Source organism: Dipodomys merriami, unplaced genomic scaffold, assembly GCF_024711535.1.
Source record: "Dipodomys merriami isolate MVZ:Mamm:240054 unplaced genomic scaffold, mDipMer1.0.p SCAF_1211, whole genome shotgun sequence".
Taxonomy (NCBI): Eukaryota; Metazoa; Chordata; class Mammalia; order Rodentia; family Heteromyidae; genus Dipodomys; species Dipodomys merriami.
Genome location: NW_027202507.1, coordinates 187469 through 211552, shown reverse-complemented (window position 1 = coordinate 211552; position 24084 = coordinate 187469).

Genomic DNA, 24084 nt, shown 5'->3' with positions numbered 1-24084 from the left:
ATGTGGCCACAAGGAAGCTTTATCACTGTTGGTGAGAATGTAAATTGTTCAATTCGTCTGGAGACTGAGATGTGATTACTGTGGTTTGAAGTCAATTGTGCAGGAAATTCTGTGTGTGTGTGTGTGTGTGTGTGTGTGTGTGTGTGTGTGTGTGTGTGTGTGTGTGTGTGTGTGTGTGTGTGTGTTTATCTCGTATTGGCCACCAAAAAGACAGAAGTAGAGCTGTGGTGCAAATGAGTAAAGTGATAGCTTTCATTACAAAATCTCAGGGACATTACCCACATTCTGCGCTCAATCTCCAGTACTGGCAGTGTGTGCATGTTTCTGTTTGTGTGTGTGTCCTAGTGATTTCCTGACTGCATCAAATGTTTTGTTGTATTTAAAGTATTAAGAAAACAAGGTTTAAATATCCTGTGATTATTTTTGTGTCCCTGGGTTTGTATGTAATGTCTATGTGGTGTAGATGTGGGTGTGGCATGTGAATTTGTATCTGCATTTACTTTTTATCTTTCTTGTTCTCCCCCTCTATTAACAAAGTTGTCAGACTTGAAAGGTAGACACTACTGTTTAATGTTATGACAATTCTCCAAGCGTTTTTTTTCAACAAATGCTTATTTGAATTGTTTACTGAATGACAGAGAAGGAGGAGAAAGAGAGGGGGAGAAAGAAGGGAGTTCTAAATCTAAGACTGAAACAGCCATATTCCAGAACAAGGCTGAAAATCTAAGTATTAACTACATACAGTGTTGTGCCTTCCATCAGCTTGCTATAAGAAAGCCCTATTTGGCCACAGGTGTGGATTGTAGGAAAAAAAGACAATTCAGTAAAAACAAATTCAAATAGTCTGAGACACACAAGGAATTACAAAGTTAAAACCCAAAGTCTAGTAAACTCTAAAAGGCCTGTGTAACCCCTTAGTCCCCATAACTGATACTGTGACGTAGTGGGAAAGGCAGAGGACAGATTTCCAGCTATTGCAGACTTCTTCCTTATTGAACAATGAGCTATCACCTTCAGACATGTGGTTGCAGCACAGACTTAGCGCAGGTCTGTGAACCTGAGTGTAGAAGTTTGCATCTCCATAGTATGAATGGAAATTTGGCCTCCTATTAAGATAACACTTTGGGGGACCTTGGGTAGCTGTGGGAAAGTCTCTTTTTAATAGCCTTCCTTTGTGCATATTTGGTTTAGATGCAGGGATATACAAATAACTAGTAGCAGTGGTCATCACTCCAGGCGAGAGCAAGAGAGCCACAGTAGAGGGACAGAAATCAAGCTCATGCCATCTGCCATTTTATGCTGCTTTAATTGACATGTTCTGCATGTATTTTAGTAATTCAAGAATAAAAATTAACATTCCATATAGATTTTTAATTGCCTCTTGGCTTCTGACAAAAAGTAAATGTAAAATTGAATTTAAATGGAAAGGCAGTATGGTAAGTGCAGGGAAAAGAAATGGAGAATGATCATGGTCAGCTCCTGAAGTCCAATCTGGAGGCTTTATTTACCAACATTGGGGAATAAAATGAAACTATGTAACAAGACAGGCCTGCCTGCTTTTTCTCAGCAACAAGGCATCCCTGTCTGTTTTCCTTAGCAACAGGACAGCCCTGCCTGTCTTCCCTCATTTATGCCAGAGCCAAATGTCTCAGTAGACCATGACTAAGAGTGGAAGTTAGAGCTGTCTTTGTAAGATGAAAAAGAACAAGCCCTGGATATGTCTGAAAACCTAGAAAGCTTCTGGATACTGAAACTCGTAGGCCTTTCAGACTCTAGTCTTCCACAGAAACTAAACATTCAGAGAGAAAGCCAAGATATGCTCTGAGGTGTGTAGAATCCCTTACTCAAAGAACACACAGACCTCCAATGACACAATCCTCCCTGCCAACAATAGCCCTTCCTAGTGAGGCTCAGGGAGTAGAAGACACATAAACCTTTTCTACCTACCAGAAACCAGCCCACTCCCTGAGGGCACCAAGGAGTGCTCAGCCCTGTTGCAATACAAGGATGAAACTCAGAGGACTAACCTAGTTTCATAATGTATTCAGACCTCCTAAAGTTCCAACACCTTCCAGAAGGTGTCCATACCCCTTCAAAAAGATCAAGCTGTGATGCCCAGCTCTAAAGCCCAAACACCGTACCCCGTGTTAGCCCTATTGAGTGAAATACAAGCCAAGTAGGGCTCTCTGATAAATTTCCTAAAACCACTGGACTCCATGCCAGCATACTATCACTTGTCTTCTGGTGACAAATCCACGGGGTCATTCAAGACAAAAGCAGCTATAACCTTAACTCCACCTGCCATGGGCAGTTCAGCAAGCCTTATTCTTTTGCTCCCTCAGCAGTTGGTTTAATTTTGGGATAATTTCACTAACACTCTCTCCTAATATCACTGCCTTAATATCACTGTGGCCCCCCCTTAACCAAACAGTCAAACAAGCACTAGGTGTTTTCTTTGGGCAGGACAGATCAGCCTTTTCCATGATCCCATTTCCAGGGACTCTCCATCCCTCAGATGCCTTGGAAGAGGCATCTGCTCCCTCCAGCAGCAGGTCTGCCTTTCCTCCCAGACCTGCACTGACCACAGAAGCGTCTAGCTAGCTGGATATTGCATGTCCAATTTGGGAGAGTTGCTGTCTCCAAGTTCTATGGATGAGGAGATGCCAAGCAGGTTCTTGTGCCAGCAAGTGGGCCAGATTGAGGACTCTACAAAGCCATCCAGCAAAGTTTTACCTACCAGCCTGTCCAGTGCACAGCTGGCCAAGCCTAGTGTCTGCTTGGTCTCTGGCTTCCCTGGATCTGCAGTGTTAGGCGACCTTCATATCCCCCTCCAAGAGCCAGCATTGAATTGCCCACAAAGAGCACCAAGTGCTCCTGGTCCATCTACTGAAGTCTTTAGCAGTTTCCCCCCACCAGCATGGGACTCTCTGGTCCAACCAGTTTTAGAGAGATATTTATGGGTAGCAAGCCAGTCTAGCTTTTCATTTGGAAGCCAGCAGACTACTAATATATGCTCATCATCTGCCCCCTGCCAACCTAGACAGCCTTTCCCCTCCCACCTCCATTGCCCACCCTGTGTTTAGGGGCTCCCTGAGCTCAGCTTCTGCTCCTAAACTTGCCCATGTATTCTGAAAAGAGCCCAGAGAAACACTTGTCATCCATTGTGCCCCAGAAGTCAGGCCACAGTGAGGCTTCTGCAGCCCCCAACTTTGCTCCAAGCATAGCCACCAACAAGGGAACACCCCCAGGTTCCACCATAGACTTCTGATGGGTAAATAAAGAGGCTGTGCTTGTGCCACCCACAGTCACCAGTCAGCAGTCCTGGCATAGGAGCATCTCTTAAGACCACCCTAATGAGCTGCGGGGGCTCTGACATCAAGACAGAGACAGGCAGGTGCACCCATGCAGGTGGACATTGGAGAATCTCTTCGTCAGTTGCAGGCCTGGTGGCCTTTGAAGCAGAACATGACATTGCAAAAGATCACAGCACACACTAGAAGAACCCGATAAGCAAAGGCCTTTTGTCAGAGACCTGACAGAGGCAGGAAATCAGAGAGAGAGAGAGACAGACAGACAGACAGACAGACAGACAGACAGACAGACAGACAGACACAGAGACAGAGAGCCAGAGCCAGAGCCAGAGACAGAGAGGCTAGTTGTGCTCTATACCTGATTCAATATCCTTACATAGAAATGCATATTTTTACCAACTTAAAGAAAAAAATTCTAACTCTAACTCTGATGGAATAGCTAGGATTAGTCTAAATTTCCTACAATAAACAATCACAAAACTGGAACTTATGTGAAAATAAATATATGTATATAAATGAATAGTATAAATATTTAGGCATATATATGTATATTCACATATGCAATATGAACATGTAATGTATGTATAATGTATAATATATATGTATAATGTAGAGAGGGAAAAATGAAATACACAGTATTTGAAGGAATAATAACCAATATCTTCCCAAATTTGATTGAAAGCATGAACCCTTCTATGCAGGAATCTAGCAGATCAAAAAAGTCATTTAGCATAATTACATAGGTCCACACTAAGATACATTCCAAATAAACAAAGAAAACCTCCCAAAATGCAGAGACACCACTCATCACACACAAGTGATCTCCAATGATATTATGACAAATTCACATCAGAAATTTGATTAACTATTAGAAAGCAAGGGCAACAAATTTAAAATGCTAAAAGGACATATCTAAAAACCACCTTTCTAACATTGAACAGAAGTGGGGTCTCTGAAAGGGTATTTGTATGGTGTTCTCTGTCTGCCTTGGTACATACGACATAGAACCACTTTCTCATGCCTTCAATGATTTTGACATGCTCCATGTGGTTTGTGCTTCACTGTTCTCAATGCTGTAACAATGTAGAGGTCATAACTGTATATTGTGTTGATAGCTATTCGTGCTTGGGCATGAGTCACCTTTCCAGGCAGGGCCCATAACTCCATGTTGGGAAAGTGAGAGGAAGATTTGCTTGCTTATACCTATGTAGTCTGAATGACCCGAGTAGACATTGAGGCCTCCTCCTCATGTCCAAGGCCCATCAGCATATTGATAAAGAATGATGCACTATGACAGTCATCACCAAAATGCTAACTTGGTCTTGGCCATTATCACCAGCGTCACACACAATTTTAGCAACTGCCCTTCTTTCAAGGCCTTGCCAATCCTCCTCCTTACAGTCTCAGGTAAAATGCTGCTGTCAGTGAATAAAGAGCAGAGGACAAGGAAGCAGGTACCCTATGGAAAATAAATACTGGAGCCTCTTTCTTCCATGGTGAGAAGATAATGCAACCTGCAACCATAGAATAGTGAAGGAGTTAAGATGGTTGTGCACAAAGTTTGTGCACAAAAAATGCCAGACCTAGTAGGCCCTGTTCACAGTTTCAGTCCATAATCGTCTGTAACAAAGGCATCACAGTTACAGATAAACCATGTTCATAGTATATTTTCTTCTTTTATTATGTGCCGTTCTGTGGCTTGCACTCAGGAAATAGACATTATCCCTGAAGTTTATTTTTCCCCTCAAGGCTACTGTTTCACCACTGGAGCCACAACTCTATTTCTAGATTTTATTTTTACATAATTGGAGATAAAAGTCGCACATGCATGCTTTCATGCCCAAGTTCGCTTCAATCACTGTTCCTCAGTCTCATGAATAGCTAGGATTACGCTGAGCCTGGCAGCAACTCTCTTCCTTTTTCATATCCTTTTCTTTATTTTTTTGTCAGCTATGGGCCTGAATTCTGGGCCTGGGCAGTGTCCCTCATCTCCTCAGCTCATGGCTAGTGCTCTACCACTTGAGCCACAGCGTGGCTTCCAGCTTTCTTTCTGCTTATGTGGTACTGAGGAATTGAATCCAGGGCCTCTTCCATGCAAGGCAAGCATTCTACCACTGAGCCACCTCCCCAGCCCCGTCTTTCCTTTCCTTTAAAAACTATTATTAGGAAGATGATATTCAGAGGGGTAACAGTTAAGTCAGTTAAATTAGACAGTTAAGTCAGGTAAAGAATACATTTTAGGGGGACAATTACACCCCTTCCATTGCTCTCAGTTTATCCCTCCCACTGTGGCTTTTTTGTGGTTAACTGGAGATTCTTCCAGACTTTGCTGCCCATAGTGATATTGAACCACGATCCACAGACATCAGTCTTCTGATGAGCTAGGATTAAAGACAGGAAGACTGTTCTGAAGGTTGTTCTATATTGGCTATAGGGCTGTGGGCCTGAATGAACTTAGGCAGTGAATGACAGGCAGGTCACACATCGGGAAGCATGTGTCCCTTCTTAAGCCTGACTGGCTCTCAGAACAGATAGGGGATGCTTTCATATCAAGAAACAGTGTGTACTAGTTCAACAGAAGTCCTCATTGTATTTGTCTTATTCAACAACTATTAAGTTACTTATATTATCAACACTTTTTCTTTCTTAAGAACATTTTTATTGTAAGTTTGCAGTAACTGCAGATTCGTAATGGCCTAGGAATATATGTCTGCTATCAGGTTTAATATCCAAGCCACTTAGCTGCTCCAAATCATGGTTTATTTATCTTCAAGTAGTTCTTGAATATTACTCTTTATTACTAATGATATTATTAATATAAGTATTAATGTTCTTCAAACATGTTTCTCTTATTAAATGAATCCTTACAGTGACATTGAAAGCATCTTCAGGAGTATCTATGGAAAAGATACTTGGTTAATAATAAGAATTAAGAATGAGAAGTGTGAAAAACAGAATTAAGAGACTTACCAGTGTGACTGGAAAACATCTTCCACAGAGCAGAATCCCAGACTTCTGAAGGCAATTAAGTGTGAGAACAGGTCTTCAACCAGTTCACGTGACCACATGGGTGAGTCTCAATGTTGCCGCATAGATATTATTCTGATACCTATATGTAAGTCTCATAATCGATGGGCTTTCACAACCCCTGATTTATGAAAGTTTGCTTTCTTCTTTCCCTCAATATTACTTCATACTTTGCTAATGAGTACAGTTTTTCTTTTAAAGCATGAAAATTCAACAACATCTTTTGGACTGAGGTATTTCCTGTCTCCCTATGAATATATCTGTTATTTAAGAGGCTTGCTCACAGGTGCCAGTGCCTCACTCCTTTAATACTAGCTACTTAGGAGGCTGGGATCTGAAGTTCAGAGTTGAAGCCTGCCTGGGTAGGATAGTCCATCAGACTCTCATCTCCAATCAAGTACCAAAACAGCCAGAAGTAGAGCTGTGGCTGAAGTGGTAGAGCAGCAAAAATGGCATAAGGGAAGGCAGCACTCAGTCTGAGCCTGAGCCCCAGACTGGCCTTCAGACAGACAGACAGACAGACAGGCAGACAGACAGGCAGACACACACACACACACACACACACACACACACACACACACACACAGAGGCACGCACATGTCTTCCTGCCAGGCTTGTCAATGGGGTCCCATGAAATGGTTGGAGACTTCTCCTTAAATGGACTCAGCCTTGTATTCACTCAATTAATGTGGAAATTGACACTCAGTTACCTATAGGTGCATTGGTTTAGTTTGTGTACATTGCATCCCACTTTCTCTGCTTGTTTTCTGAGGTGAGGCTTGTAGCTCAATACAACTGTCCATAGACTTCAACATCCTACTTATGGTCTCAGGCCTGCATTCACACTCCAAATGGAAAAATAAAACATGACCAGAGAACCTCTGCTTACTTTGAAGACCAGGCAAAAGCAGCTCCCAATGAATGTCAAACTGGAAGCCAGGCTCAGGGTGTTCACAACAGACAGAAGTGAGTGTGGAGAGCTTGGGTTGTTCTGAGGGAAAGCAGAGAATGGAGGAAGATGGAGGAACTGGGAAAAGACAATCTACCTTCCCATGTTTCTTTGCAGTTCCGGATCCACAGTATAACCTTTGCTAATTGCTCTGCTCTGTGTGTGTGTGTGTGTGTGTGTGTGTGTGTGTGTGTGTGTGTGTGTGTGTGTGTGTGTGTGTGTGTGTGTGTTGTGTACGTGAATGTTTGCATGTGTACAGTGGTTCTGAGCCTTGAATTCAGGGGCTGGGCACTGGGAAGGGAGGGTGAATGTGAGCAACTATATGATATGCATGTGTGTAACTCCATCAAACCTCTCAGTGTGTGCAACTAGTATATACTAATTAAAGTGAAAAAATAATTAAGCAATTCTCAAACTCCTTCATAAGCTATTTAGAGATAACTTTAAAAAATATCAGAAAGCATTGTTGGTAGGGGATAGGAAAATGGATGTAGTTAAATGTATGGGATGATTCAATCCAGGTGCTGGTGGCTCATGCTTGTACTCTTAGCAACTCAGGAGGCTGAAATCTGAGGATTATTATTTTAAACCTGCCTCCGCTGGAAAGTTTTGACACTCTATATAAGATATACTACTCAGAAAAAGTTCAAAGTGGTGTTATAGGGCTCAAGCGCTTGAGTGCCCAAAGTTCCAACCACAAGACTGGCAGAAAAAAAAGAAAGTCCAAACTTAAGATGTCTAGGGAATTTTAGAATAAATGTCATATAAAAAACAAGTTTCTATATCTTGGGGTTCATTTTTTGTTGTTGTTTTAGGTATATTATGTAAGTTTTTGCTTCCTTTGTATATTCTTACCTCTATTGTATATCCCCTTTTGTCAGTGTTCTTGACTTTGATACCCTGCATCATGTATATCCATTTTTCTAATTTGGGGAGGGAAAGGGAAATAACAAAACGCTGAAACAAGGACACAGGTCGACCCATTGCAACAATGATACCCAGAAGACAATATGTTGGAAATTAACTTTACAAGTTCGGGTGGGGAGGGGAGAAGTGCAGGAGGTATGGGAGGTAAGGGATAGTCAAAGAAAAACAAGGGAAGGGGTAACAATGGTTTACCAGAAATGTACCCATTACTTTATATATTTAACTCTAGCCCCTCTATAGAATCCTTACAATAAAATAAAATTTTAAAATGAAAAAAATGTAGTTACAGCTAAAGTAGGAAATGAAAAAATCGTTTCACACATTGGACTGTGGCAATAGTAATTAGAAATACAGTCAATAGAAAAAAATTGAAACCCCCCACAGATTCATGCCCATGGCTACTTCACCCTCTTTGTCCCCAGGGGAAAGTAGGGAGAAATCAGTCCAAGCTTCCTATCCTAAGAGAGTCTACTCAATTCCTGTACCAAGATTGCTATCTGTAGGACATCAGATGGAAAAAAGTAACATTCCTTCCAAAAGAGCCTCAAATGGGCCATATAAACCATAGCCTCCTACTGTCCTGATTTAAATCTTATTTCCCTTCTCAAGCTACAAATACATATAAACTTGTTGAGGGCTATAGAGAAATGGACAATGACTTATAAAACGTACACTAAGTCACACCTGTAGAAAATGAAAACTTGATCCTTATATAGCACCTTGCACCAGAATCAACTCAAAATGGATCAAAGACCTTGGAATCATAGCAGATACCTTGAAAACATTACAGGAAGGAAGAGTAAAAACTCTAGGGCTCCTTGGCACAGGCCGAAAGTTTCTTAATAAAGACCCAGGAACGCATCAAATCAGAAAAAGGTTGGACAAATTGGATTGCATGAAACTGTAGAGCTTCTGCTTGGCAAAGGACATCGTGAGCAAGATCAATAGAAAGCCTAAGAACTGGGAGAAGATCTTCACTAGCCATACAATGGATAAGGGTCTCATATCTAAAATATACTTAGAACTCAAAAAATTGTATCCCCAAAAAACAAATCCTCAAACAAACATCTGCCAGATAAATAAGTGGGCTAAAGACTTAAAGAGAAAGTTCTCTGAAAAGGGAATAAGAATGGCCAATAGACACATGAAGAAATGCTCAACTTCTCTAGCTATAAAAGAAATGCAAATCAAGACAACATTGAGATTCCACCTCACCCCAGTTCGAATGACTATGATCAAGAAATCTAACAATAAGAGATGCTGGAGGGGATGTGGTCAAAAAGGAACTCTACTGCATTGTTGGTGGGAGTGTAAACTTGTTCAAACACTTTTGAAAGCAATATGAATATTCGTCAAATGACTCTACATAGAGCTTCCCTAGGATCCAGCAGTTCCACTTTTGGGCATTTACTCAACTGATCACAAACAAGGCTATATTAAAGCTACCAGCACAACTATGTTTATTGCAGCATTAATTACCGTAGCTAAGATATGGAACCAACTCAAATGTCCCTCAGTAGATGAATGCATCAAGAAAATGTGATACACACACACACACACACACACAAACACACACACACACACACACACACACACACACACACACACATACACACACAATAAAATAAAATTAGGGCTTAGGGGTAGAGTGATTGTCTTGCATGCACGAGGCCCTGTGTTTGATTATTAATCAACACATAAGCAGGAAAAAGCCAGATGTGGTGCTGTGGCTGAAGAGCTGAGGGAGAGTGCGCAGGCCCAGATTTCAGAGTTTAGGCCGCATGACCAACAAAATAAGAGAAAGCAAGCAAGCAAGCAAGCAAGCAAGCAAGCAAGCAAGCAAGCAAGCAAGCAAGCAGGCAAGCAGGCAAGAAAGCAAGAAAGCAAGAAAGCAAGAAAGCAAGAAAGAAAGAAAGAGAGAAAGAAAGAAAGAAAGAAAGAAAGAAAGAAAGAAAGAAAGAAAGAAAGAAAGAAAGAAAGAAAGAAAGAAAGAAAGAAAGAAGAGAGCAGGAGAGAAGTAGGGAGGGAGGGAGGAAAGGAGGGAGGAAGGAAGGAAGGAGGAAGGAAAGAAACAAACAAAGAAATAAAGAAGGAAAAATAAAGAGAGAGAGAGAGAGAGAGAGAGAGAGAGAGAGAGAGAGAGAGAGAGAGAGAGAGAGAGAGAGAGAGAGAGAGAGAGAGAGAGAGAGAGAGAATGTAAACCCCTTCAATGAGTCTGAACACATTAGGGAGTACGTGATGGTTTGGTGGCTGAGCTATTGGCTTCAACTTGATCCTCAGATTTCAGCCTCCTGGGTAGGTAGCATTCCTGGGTATGGAAGCCCACTCACTGTCTTGGATGCCACCTGAGGGCGTGGATGTGGATCCCCCCCCCCACTACTTCAAAAAACAATGGCCATATATTACTTTTTATTTTTCCAGACTTGAGACTTGAACCAAGTGTGTGGGCATTGTCCCTGTGCTTCTTCTGCTCAAGGCTAACTCTCTACCACTTTAGCTACGGTGACCCTTTTGGCTTTTTCTGTATATGTGCTTCTGAAGAATCTAACCTAGGGTTTTATCCATGGTAGGCAAGCAGTCAAACCACTAAGCCAAATTCCCAGCCCTGACCATTCTATGATGTCACAGCCATCTTTCCCATGGCAGCAAATACGTGTCAGCCACTGATCTTGCCCTAAGGTGGACTCAGGTAACCAGAGAGGCAAAAAGAATGAGAGGAAATGACAGGTAGCTACCAGACTACAGCTTGATGAGCTGTCCTGACTGGATTCTAAGATTACCAGATCCGAAGCAGGCTCAATTCCACACAATTCTCCTGTGATCTAAAGACCAGGGACTACTGCTGTCTTTGGAGAGACAGAAGTGAGTGCAGCTTCCTCTATGCAGCTTTCACACTGGAGAAGAAAACCAGAAATCACAATGATAATTTCTATAAATCAGAGGCATGACGTTGATGATGAGGTTGGAACAACAACACAGTGGGAATGAGAGGAGACATCCCTGAGGAGGAGACATTTGACCTGAAAGCAGGGGCACCATCCATGTAATTATCGAGGAGCAGGTTTTCCACGCAGTGAGAACAGCAAGTAAAGCCCCAATTAGGGGAATGGACCTGACTGGTTTCACAAAAGGAAAACAGCACTGACATGCTAAAGCTCACAAACCACGAAAAGAATTGTAGAATGTGGAAGAAATAGAACAGAGGTGAAGACAGGAATGAATTAGGTCGATACTGTATGCTACAAGTTACAAGGAGAAACAATTGATTTTATTCTATTTGTGATTTAACCCACTGTAGCCAAAGTGTTCAAATGCTAGCCACACATATCAGAAAAACCTAGAGAACATTTTTCAAATGTGATTCTAGCCAAGTTATGGCGGCTCACACCTGGAATCCCACTTACTCAGGAGGCTGATATCTGAGGATCAGATTTGAAACCAGCCGCAACAGGAAGTTCCATGAGACTGGATCTACAATTAAACACCCAAAATCTTAAAGTGGAATTGTGGTTCAAGTAGTAGAGATCTAGACAAGCAAAAAAAGTCAGGGACATTTCCAAGGTTCTGATTCAAGTTCCAGGATAGGCATGAACAAACAAAATGTGACTCTGATTCCTCATGCTTTGGGGTTCTAATTCACAAGCCTTGGAAATGATATCTCTACCAAATGCTCTCCTCCCAAATCCTGCTTCAGAGCCACTTTTCAAAGCTCCAGCATCACCACTGTCTCCTCACAGTTAGCATACAAGTCTACCACTGAAAATTGGAAGAAATCTTTTTAGGAATCATGAGAATTCTGATCATCTTCCCACATCCAATAAATTACCTTCTACTATTGTCTGAATGTATTTAATCCTCTTTTGAGTTAATGATCCTTAAGGAGTAAAACCTAGAGAATAATTATCAAACTAATTCAGCAGTCATCATTCTTCCCCCCAATATTTTAATGTAAGTTTATAAAATAGGGACTATACTGAATTGTGAACATAATACCTTCTAACTACAATGCTTTCTCATGAAGTAGGATTTAACAGAAACATCCTGCTTTCTTTTCCAAAATGATAAGTATTTGTAGGAAGGTACCTCACATCTCAGAAGGAAAATGCTACTGGCCTTAGATCAATTTTGGTCACCAAGCACTGACAAAATGAATTTCAGAAAAGCCAGAGGAAAAGAGTCATTATACAAAATATTTTACAATGACACACAACCAGGCCACCTGTTTGAACTTTCAGAAATAAAAAGGAAAAAATGAAAAGCAAGTCTTGTAAAATGAGCTGGGTTTTGGTGGCTCATGCCTGTAATCCTAGCTACTTAAAAGCCTGAGATCAGAGGATATGGGTTCAAACCTGCCCAGGAAGGAAACCTTCCTCTCTGCAACCAGCAGACAGAAAATATCAGCTCTGTGGCTGCAGCCCAGCTGGACATCCTCTTCCCGCTGAAGCTCCAGACACGCAAGACCCCTGACCCCAAAATAATTTGAAATGTATTCACATATTATCTTGTGTTTTTGAGATAATATTTGAAAAGTGTATCAGAAACATTTTACTGACTTCTAGATAAAAGCAGAATGAAAGAGGAAATATGTATTCCCTCCCTGAAGGGTAAAAACTGACCAGAAGGATGTTAATGGGGCTAGAAGCCCATTATCTAACATTGTGCTTAACCATCTTTCATTGCACCTTGTCAGTTAGAGTGAACAGTGAGTGTTTTGATGTGAGATTGTAAAATTAATGATTAAAAACTTGGCACTGTTGGCTCGGCTCTGTAATCAGAAGACTGAGATCTGAGGATCACAGTTCAAAGCCAGCTTGTGTAAAGAAGTCCATGAGACTGCTACCTCCACAATTAACCAGTAAAACACAGAAAGTTAAGCTGTGGTTTAAATGGCAGAGTACTAGCCTTGAGTAACATAGCTAAAGGACATCATCCAAGCCCCAAATTCAAGCCCCAGCATTTGCTCACACACATTAAAGTAGCCATCATAACGCTACAGGATATGCATGTGTTAAGCAAGGAAACGTGGTTGGGATTCTGACTGTATTTACCTAACCTTTAGTCTCAAGCATTCTATACAGGGTAGCCCTGTCTGTGAAGAGCTCTAGGTGAAATCTTTCCTCAAGATCAACACATGAATCCTAATTCACCTCTGCACATTTAAAACGACAAATACATATATACATACATATATACAGACTTACATAGCTGTATATTCCTATATGATCATTTCAAATACATAATCATACACAATTGCTTCAGAATACTGTGCCCTTCTTGACTCCAACAGAAATACTTGTTTGATTTTAACGGTAGCTGAATATAGCCAGGGTTCAGCTAACTCTTGTAATTTTAGCTGCTTAGGAGGCTGAGATCTAAGAATCTAAATTTGATGCCAACCCATGAAAATAAATCCTGAAGATTCTTATCTTCAATGAACTAGCAAAAAGCCAGCAGTGGAGATGCTATTCAAATGGTACAAAGAAAGCCTCGAGTAAAAATTCTAAGCAAGAGCTTCATGTTGAGTTTAAGCCTACTAGTACCCTGAAAGCCAAAACATCCCAAAAGACCAAAACAAAATCCAATTAGGAAACATAATTTTTAGTTTGTTAAATGTTTGGTAGAAAAATGGTTAAAACCCCCAAATTCAAGATATGTTTAAATGATGCAACAAATAAGCAACCAAATAATTTCAAGGTCAAGAATGTTCCTTAGTATACACTGGGACCCATGACAAAGAGATTAAATTCTATGCATTTCAAAAAAATCAATTAATTTTCAATAAGGGAAATAATTTACACCTATATTATAATTTATAGAAGCAATTTTAAAGTTCCAAAGGGAATTCAATATAAAACAAAAATACATAATAAATACATAATATTGCAAGTGACTATGCCTCTTGTAAGACACTAGAAACCTGTAATAGTGTGGCTTCTAAGAAGGAGAAAGAGGAAGGCTAGGCATGAGTGTTTGCGAAGAAGAGTTTACAGTTTACTGTGAGAATCACATTTTAGTATGTAACATCCTTCTTCCCTTCTCCTTCCCTGGGCTGGGCCTGGGGTCCATCAGGGGTCGGGTGCTGTCCCTGTGCTTGTTCAGCTCAAGGCTAGCACCCTATCACTTGAGACACAGTTCCACTTCCTGTATTTTCTGAGTAGTTTGTTGGGGATTATAGTGTCAGAAAGTTTACTGCTTGGGGCTGGCTTCATATCTCAGTCTCATGATCAGCTAGGAATATAGATGTGAGCTACTCATATCATGCTTACATGACACAGTTTTGAAAACAAAATTCATACACGCACTGCTGGCTAAGGCCTATAATCCTAGTGATTTAGAAGGCTGAGATCTGGAGAATGGTGGTTCAAAGCACAGCAGGGCTAGAGCTGTGATTAAAGTGGTAGACTGCCAGCTAAGGAAGCAAGGTAAGTGTAAGACCCTGATTTCAAACACAGGTATGTGAAAAATCAAAACAAAATGAAGCAACCCTCCAGCCTATAAAAATTAAAATAGTGGGCTGAGAAGATAGCTCAGTGGTAGAGTTCTTGGCTTGTAGGCATGAAACCCTGTGTTTTATTCCTCAGCACCACATACGCAGAAAATTCCAGAAGTGGAGCTGTGGCTCAAGTGGTAGATAATTAGCCCTGAGCTAAAAAGCTAAGGGATAGTGCCCAGGCCAAGAGTTCAGGACCCATCACTTAAACAAAAAATTAAAATACTGGGTTGCCCAATAGTAATATAATGTTCATTAAGTAGTGGCTTGAAAATTAAAAAAAAAAAAAACAAATACTCCCCAGATATCCATAAAAAAAGTTTCCAGAAAATATTTTAAATGTCCTGTTAGTCATATTATCTTTTTCCTTTCAGTCAGTTGTGGGACTTGAACTCATCCTGGGAACTGTCCATGAGCACATCAGCTCAAGGCTAATGCTCTAACATTTGAACCATTGAACCACTTCCAGATTTCTGGTGGTTATTTGGATAAGAGAGTCTCACGGACTTTCCTGCTGGCTTTGAATTGTGATCCTTATATCTCAGCCTCCTGAGTAGCTAGGTTTATAGGCGTGAGCTACCAGCACCTGGCCAGACATATTTTCAATAAGGAAAAAAAAAAAACTTTTTGTACCTAAAGAATATCTCAATGGAGTAAAAGAGTAGGAGAAATAGATTTATGTCCAGACAATTAGGGCAACATGCAAACCTGACACACATATAATGACAGAGATGAGAATTAGAATGATAGAAAAGAGGACTACATCCCAAAGTATTGGACAGGGCTGACAAATCAGAGTGGGGAATCAGGGTATGGGGTAAGGACTATATAATAGCTATGAGTTTTGAAAAACGGGAAGTGTTACCAGGCCTAGGAAATCATGTTTATCATACCAAACAGACATTGGAAAATTGTCCCTTACCTATTTCACTAAGGAAAATTTTAAACCACTAGTCTCCCCAAGGTGTATCAGGAAAACTAAACTTCATCCAGGTACTTACTACTTGGGCATGGTACTTAATATTTGGATCATCAAGTGCCAATTGTAAATATAATTATACAAAGAATCTATTTACTAATAGAGATTGTTAATTTTATGTGATATAGAGTCACAATCCTAAAGGTACAAACTTAAAAACAATCTGAGCCAGGCACCACTAGCTCACACCTATAATCTTAGTTACTCAGGAGGCTGATATCTGAGGATCTTAGTTCAAAGCCAGCCCAGGCAGGAAAGTCCATGAAACTCTTATGTCAATAAACCACTAGAAAACTGGATGTAGCACTATGGTTCAAGGGGTAAAACACTAACCTTTAGTTGGAGAACTGAGGGATATTGCCCAGGCCCAGTTTTCAAGCCCCAGAACCAGCCCTAATTTGGGGGTTTTAACCATTTTTCTACCAAACATTTAACAAACTATAACCACTCCCCCCAAAAAAAGCAATCTGCTGAATCAAAAGGGAGAAGTATACCTTGGACAGGCATTTGGTGATACAGAAACATTTTCATAAAGCTAAAATATATCTATAAAGCTTTACTTACCCAAGCTATAGGTCCAAAAGCCACCATTTAGAATAGAGGATCAAAGCTGCCTGCAAACCATGTCTTTTTACCACTTCAATTTTCCCACATTAATATAGGGCCAGAGGTTTGATTCTAAGAGGCACAGAACTTTCTTGGAAAGCAAAAGGCTAAGTTTCAACCCAAGGAAAAAGCCCCAAAAGCCACGTTCTTTCATTTAGATTAAGGATAAATAATTTATAGTATCTCTTTTTTTATTGTCTGATATATTTATTCATTTCAGTAATTAATGGTTTTTATGAGTACTTTATTAGACTTAAGAGTCTCATAGACTTCCCTGCCCAGGCTGGGCTTACCCACCATCCACAAATCTTAGCCTCCAAAGTAGCTAGGATTACAGGCTTGAGCTGCTGATGCCTGGCCACATTCCACCCCTTCTTCTCCCTTCTTCTTCTTTCTTCCTCCTCTCCCCTCACAACCTTCCTCCTCCACACCATGTTAAATAAGTATAGCTTTACAACTGAACTGCACACACAGACATAGGCTACAATCTTTATTCAATGAAATAAAGAGCTATATGCTAGCACCAACCCCCCTTTTGCTTTGTGATCTTGGTAATAAACTGATGAGATCGGTAATCATTATCTTAATCTTACAGACCAGGACACTGGAACAGAACCAATGATTCGCTAGGGCCAAGATCACAAAACTTAAATCCTGGGCAAACAAACATCTCAATCCAATTCCAATAATGAAGATGAGACTCAAACCCAGTCACTCTCATCACTAGACTGCCATGTACTTAATAACACCTATAGGAATTTTTGATTCCTTGCTACAGGAATGTGAGGGTAGGACATAACAAAGGCCTCACACTAATGACGTATTATTTGAGTATAAGGTTTGCAATTGGAAAGACCAGGAGAAAAGACCCAGGTCCAGCATTTACTAACTTGTGACATCATACACAAGTCATTTCAATTTGTTTGCCTCTGTTTCTATATCTGGAAAATGGAGATAATCAGAGCCCCTTCCTTCATAAAGGAGCAGGTTCCCAGCAAGGTGTAATTGGATCACACCTGAAATCCTAACTACTAAAGAAGCTAAGATCAGAGGATCAAGGTTCAAGGCCAGTCTCAGCAGTAAAGTCTGTGATAGTTTATTTCTAATTAATCACCATAAAATCAAAAGTAGTCTAGTAATTCAAACCCGTAGAATGCTAGCCATAAGCAGAACTCAGGTACAGCGCCTGGGCCCCAAGTTCAAGCCTGACAACAAAAACCAAAAACAATAAAGAGCAAGTTCAAATAATTTGTTTAAAGTAGTACATTAAGGCTGAAATCTGAGGATTGAAATTCAAAGCCAGCCCAGGCAGCTAAATCTGAGAGTTTTTATCTCTAATTAACTTACAAAGGACCAGAAGAACAGATGTGGCTCAAATGATATAGTGCCAGTTACAAGTAGCACTCACTGCCTTTGCTCCAACCTGGCATAAGCCCAGCACAAATGGCCCAAAGCAGATATTTATGGGTGGGAAACTGAACCAGTGACCTTTATAAGGAGCCTCACCTCCTGCCATCTTTTCTTGTCCAGGCCCTCTCTGGCTTAAATGTTATCTATTCTCTCACTGGGAAAAAATCAATAGCATTAAATGTTTCATATGAACCAGTTATAATTGTACACTTCAGTGGTTTTAAGTACATTCACATTTTCATGCACCGTCATTGATATCAACCTCTAGAACTTTCTCAGAGTCCAACCTTAAATTCAGCACTTATTAAACAGGATAATCCATCCATCTCTTTCCCCAGTCTCAGGAAACCCACCTTTCTACTTCCTGTCTCACAATTTGACTGTTGCAGATCTCTTGTGAGTGGAGTCATGATATTCTAGTGATAATGATGGTCATGGTGTGTATGTGTATGTGTGCATGTGTGTGTGTTCATGCTCATGCACATACCAGTCTTATTTCTTGAACTCTGGTCCTGGGCAGGACCAGAAAAGATCCCAGGGATCTTTTGCTTAAGGCTAGCACTCTGCCTCTTGTACCTTAATTCCATGTCAGTTTTCTGAGGTAGTTAATTGGAGATGAGTTTCATAAAGTTTCACTCCTCATCTCTATCCTTCCTAAATAGCTAGCATTATAGTCATGAGCCAACAACACGTGGCTAGAGATGGTGAATTTTAACACATTAGTTGTGCTATCATGAAGTGCCTAATCTTTTAGTCAAACAGGATAAATATTGCTATGAAAATATTTTTGGATGTGATTATCATTTTAATCACATAGTAAATTTAAAAAGATAAGATTAAATAATTTTAAACTTTCAGTAATAAGATTTATTACAGGCTGGGAATGTGGCTCAGTGTTAGAGTGTTTGCCTAACATGCATGAATCCCTGGGTTTGATTCCTCAGAACCACATGAACAAAACTTGAAGTGACGCTGTGGTTCAAGTGGTAGACCACTGGCCTTGAGCAAAAGTAGCTCATGGACAGTGCCCTAGCCCTGAGTTCACACCCCAGGACTGGCAAAAAAAAAAAAAACAACAACAAAGCAAAGCAAAAAAAAAAGATGATGACATTTCCAAAATAGAATGGGCTTTATCCAATGATTTGATGAATTTAAGAATTTGAGGATATTCAAATTCTGCCACTTAGCTGCAGTATAGATATTCTGAGTCTCCATCTACAGGCTGAATGATGCAAAAATTTTCATTTGCATGAGCTATCAGGCCTGATATCTCCCAATCAACGTATACACATGCATGTATACATACATGCATGTGTATATATTTGTGGATATATTATATATATGTATATATGTGTGTATATATATATATATATATATATATATATATATATATATATGCTTGAGACTAGTACTGTACCTATTGAGCCACACCTTCAGTTCCAGGTTTTTGTTGGTGTGTAGGAGATATTCTTGGGTAAAGTTTATGAGCTGTTTTCGTTGTTGTTGTTTGGTGCCAGTACCAGAGCTTGAACTCAAGACCTGGGCAGTGTCCCTTACCTCTTTCACTCACAACTAACACACTACAACGTGGGCTACAGCTCCATTGCAGGCATTTTAATGGTTAATTGGAGATCATAGCTGTAAACCATGATCCTCAGAACTCGCCTCCTGAGTAACTAAGATTACAAGCATGAAATACCAGCACCTGCTTCAGATAGTATTCTTATGGTCATACTATTTTCATTTTGAGCTGTGTGGCTTTAGTCAGTGGCTTAATCTCTCTGAATACCATTTCCTGATATGTGAAATGAAGATTAAGAAAGTACATTAATAATAATAAATACTTTATGGGGTGGGCATGGACATTTGATGGGGTAAAAATAAAATAAATGAAACCTTCATCTGCCAATACATCAGTTTTTAGTAATCAATATTTATTATTTGTCATTGTTATTATTTGTCCTGACCTTGTTTTGAAAAGTCTTATAAGATGTAGGGCAGAGAAGAGAAGTCCCACTGCAGCCTCTTCCCTGCCCCCATCTCATTGGTTTCCTTTGAGGTCACCAGCCATTTTAAAAGCCCAAGCCCAATTGTTTATAACTTGCTCCCAGATTTAAATTTGACTTTAATAACTGGTGCTCTGGCTTTGATTTTGATGAAAATGGCTAAATACTGCTGGTGACAATGGGGAGATAGCAGCCAATTCTATAGTCAACTTTGAAGACTCCCCCAGACAATAGGATAGGATAGAGAGAGAGAGAGAGAGAGAGAGAGAGAGAGAGAGAGAGAGAGAGAGAGAGAGAGAGAGAGAGAGAGAGAGAGAGAGAGAGAGAGAGAGAGAGAAAGTTTTTCCAAAAAGCTGTTTAGTCTACTAATCATGGTGCTGGCAGAATCTGTCCTGAGGACTGCCAAATGGGGTAGAGAGACCCACCATATAGCCATTGAGGGGGCTCCCTTTCTTCTCCTGGAGTGCTGGTGATGTAGGTGATTTTTTTACATTTTTCAGTCTACCAGAAGATAATAGGATAGGAGAAGGATCAGAGTGGGCATGTCACAGAAAGGATCAGATTCCAGGGAATGGATACCCATCTCTTCCTCTTCTTGCCATGAGAGGTCCTTGATGTCCCCATCTTGGACAATAACCAGGCGTGATGGTGGTGGCTGGGCTAGAGCGGCCTTGCAAACGATTTAAGGACACTTTATTTGTGAGTATACTGTTTTCTTAATGTTTGTAAAGCATTAGTTTTGTTAGGTGAATAGGTGTACATGTCTTCATTCTGACCAGATTGGTCTAATTGAACATTTTTATTAATTTACTTTATTGTTATAAAGAGAATGTACAGAGTGATTACAATTAAATGAGTCAGATAATGAATATATTTCTGTTTGTAGAGTGTCTTCTGTTCCCCCACTCTTTCCCAGCCCTTTCCTCCCATTAATTAAACATTTAGGGAATTCTCTGAAGGAAATATGGACTAATGTAAAATAAAATGTTTATGACAGTACAGACTTAACCCAATCACATTTTTTTTTGTAGAATAGAGAAATCTATTTTCTGCAATGAAGAAATATCCATGAGCTATTCTTGGAGACTGGAGGGAAGTTACTGAGCACCCTAACCTGGGCACTATGGAGAAGATCATTTGACCTGAAAGGATGCCTGAAAGAACACAGAGCTGCAGCTAGGTGAGATGATCAAGCAGGTCCAGAGCATTGTAGAGGTGGCATTCACTTATTCTCTACTGGTGATATTCACATACCATACATAGTTTTATTTGCTGTATAAAAGAAAGGAAAGTTTAGAAAATTTTAAGAGAATTTTCCAATGAAAAAGCAAGACTTACCAATATTAATGTTGTGCTCAATAATAAAGAATGGGAAAAGGTTCAGTATAAATAAAGTACTGTGAATATACTCTTTTATGAATCATGAAATTTGGTCAATGGAGCACAAATCTAACTTTATATGTTTTACAATCCTGGGAGATCTTACATACAGTGATGTGAGGGAGATGGTAAGTGTAAACAAAGGAGGAGGCAACAATGCTTGATAAGAAATGTACTCATTACCTTGCTCATGTAATTTTAATTCCTCTGTATGATATTTTCACAAAAGAAGTAATTTCTCAAATACAATCCTCCAAAACTCTCCCTGTGATAGACAGAGAAAGTTGTTTCCCACTGGATCTGACTTGTTACACACAATCCTCCCTGTCATCCATGAGATTCCAAAACCACAACCACTTCTACTACTGTGTAATCTGCTATCCACTGAAGTGCTAAGCATCAACCTCCTGGTGAAAATCACAACTGGTGTGCAAAGTTGACTTTGATTCAGAAAACTAAAAGATACCCATTTTTCAAGGACAGAACTTCTCTTCATGCCAATGTCCACTTACTTCTTCACTTGTTCATCTTCTTTCCAGTTATGGTAGAAGGATCTGTACCAGTGGGACAAGAGACGGAAGTTAACTATGCTTCTCCTTTTATGAACTAACAGGGCATACATGAGACTGGTTAAGTCCCACATGGTAATGTAAACATGACAGACAAAAAGTAGATATATATCTATACAGTTTCATGGAGATCCTGTGAAGGGGCTTATATGCACCTGTCAAAATAAATGAACAATTGCTCGTGCCTGTAATCCTATTAATCAGGAGGGTGAGCTCTGAGGATCACAGTTTGAACCCAGTCTAGTCAGTAAAATTCTAAAGACACATATTCAATTAACCAGCCAAAAGCCAGAACTGGACCTGGGACACAAATGGTAGAGTGCTACCTGTGAACACCCATGGGACAGCACTCAGGCCCCAAATTCAACTTTTGTCCCTTTCTTCTAGTTACTTCAAAGGCCTCCAAGTTAGTGATTTCCTTGGTGAGGGTGAAAGTTGGGTGCCACTGGCTCATGCCTTTAATCCTAGCCTTAGCAAACTGCTAAGGCTCCACTAGATTCTAGGCAATTGAAATATTCTGGCTGCCCGGTCCTAAGAAATTAGCCAGGGAGTGCACTTCTTTGTCTCAAGCCAAGCTTCTATGATAAAGCCCAAGTGAAACAGTTTCAGAGAGGTGCCAAGTATTCCAATACTCTGCCAGGGGGTCTCATCAGTCCTGGGTTTGAAGGAGGAACACTTACTTTTTAAACAAAAAAAAAATCCAGCACCTGCTTAATTGTTCCCCACTGTCTATAGTGGTGGAGGAAGTTTCCAATATAGAAGAGATCACCTTTCTTTTAGGCAGGGACCAGGTCCTTCACCAGCATTTCCAACAAGCTTGAGTCCAGACTCCATATATTATAAGGAATATTCAGGGTCTCGGCTGACTCAATCTCACATTAATGTGGTAAAAAGAATGGATCTTTCAAAAATGGAAATGGAAGTACAATTCAAATTGAGTAATTGTAATAGAGTGGATTGAAAACTACACAGTAAATATTTTCTCAGTATACACATATAAAAACACACAAGAAGAATGTTCTAGTATGGGCTAGGATGAGATTAAATAAGTATCCTATCATGGTTATACATTATCTGATTTGCTTTGTGCTTCCTTTGGTTTGTTCTTATAACAAGGGCTGAGACACTGGATTCATGGTTTGGCACTAATCCAATGTCTGCAGCTTCAAGTGAGGCACTCACACCTCTCATGCCTGAGACCCGAGTTTCTTCCACTTTGAAAACAACACAGGAACACCTTTCATGTTTCTGAGCCACAGGCCAAGTGAGTGGCTTGAACTGACAGTCAGTTAACAGTTACCTGGCTCTCAGGGTTCTATATTATGTTCCAATTTGAGGTAGCTAGAGTCATCTCTCAGGGCCAATGATCTAAGCTGCTTGCTTACATAAGACCACCCCAAAGATAAACTGGAGACTGAAATCTCCCTTCCCACATCACTATATACATATGTGGACATTGTCTTATCCCAACAACTTCAGCTAGGCCTAGGTACTAGCATGATTTCAGCTAAAGGAGACTTTCCTAGGTCTGCTTCATGCCTTATTTGTCACTATTTCCCTCATCCTGCACAAATCATTTTGCTCTCAGGACCCTCTCATCCTGCCATGGGCTTCTTGCATGTACTTTTGACCTCTACTTCCTAGGACATTGTTAGGATTTTGAATCTTAATCTTCTGTGCTCCTGAAGCCCCTGTGTGCTGTCATCTGGAAAAAAGGCAAGTACTTAGTGGTGGGAAAATCAAACAAGTATTGAAAAACAAACATTACACATACAGTCAGACATTTTTACAGGTGTACATTCTTGTAAGATAAAAGACTATTTTTGATATTTTTGTAATACTTTATGACGGAGGGGAAGGGGAGAGGAGAAGAGGTCCTTCATTGTTTTCTCATAATTCATTGATTATTATTTAAAATACTATAGTTAAAGGGATGTAATATTTAAAGATAAAAAACTGTGCTCCTCTTCTTTTTATAAGCTACGCATTTATGAAATATTCCTCACTAAAGTCTTGTTGACTATGTCCCATGAACTATCCTCCCTTTTCAAAATAATCAAGGAAAACTCTTCAAAAATCAGTGAGCTGTTTCCAATCTCTGGATAAGAATTTAAGATACAACATTGCCTGCGATTTTGTGCATGTATAATGTGTGTGAGAGTGTGTGTATTTTTGTGAATGTGTGTCTGTGTATATGTGTGTTTTAGGGCTTGAACTCACAGCTATATGACCATCCCGAGCATATTGCCCTTGAATCTAGTGCTCTACCAATTGTGCCACAGTTCTACTGCAAGCGTTTTGTAGTGAACTGGAGATGAGAGACTCATAAAATTTCCTGTGCAAGCTGTCTGAATTAAATCTCAGGTCTCAGCCTCCTGATTAGCTAGAGTTATAATTATGAGCTTCCAGAACCTGGTGATAAATCATTTT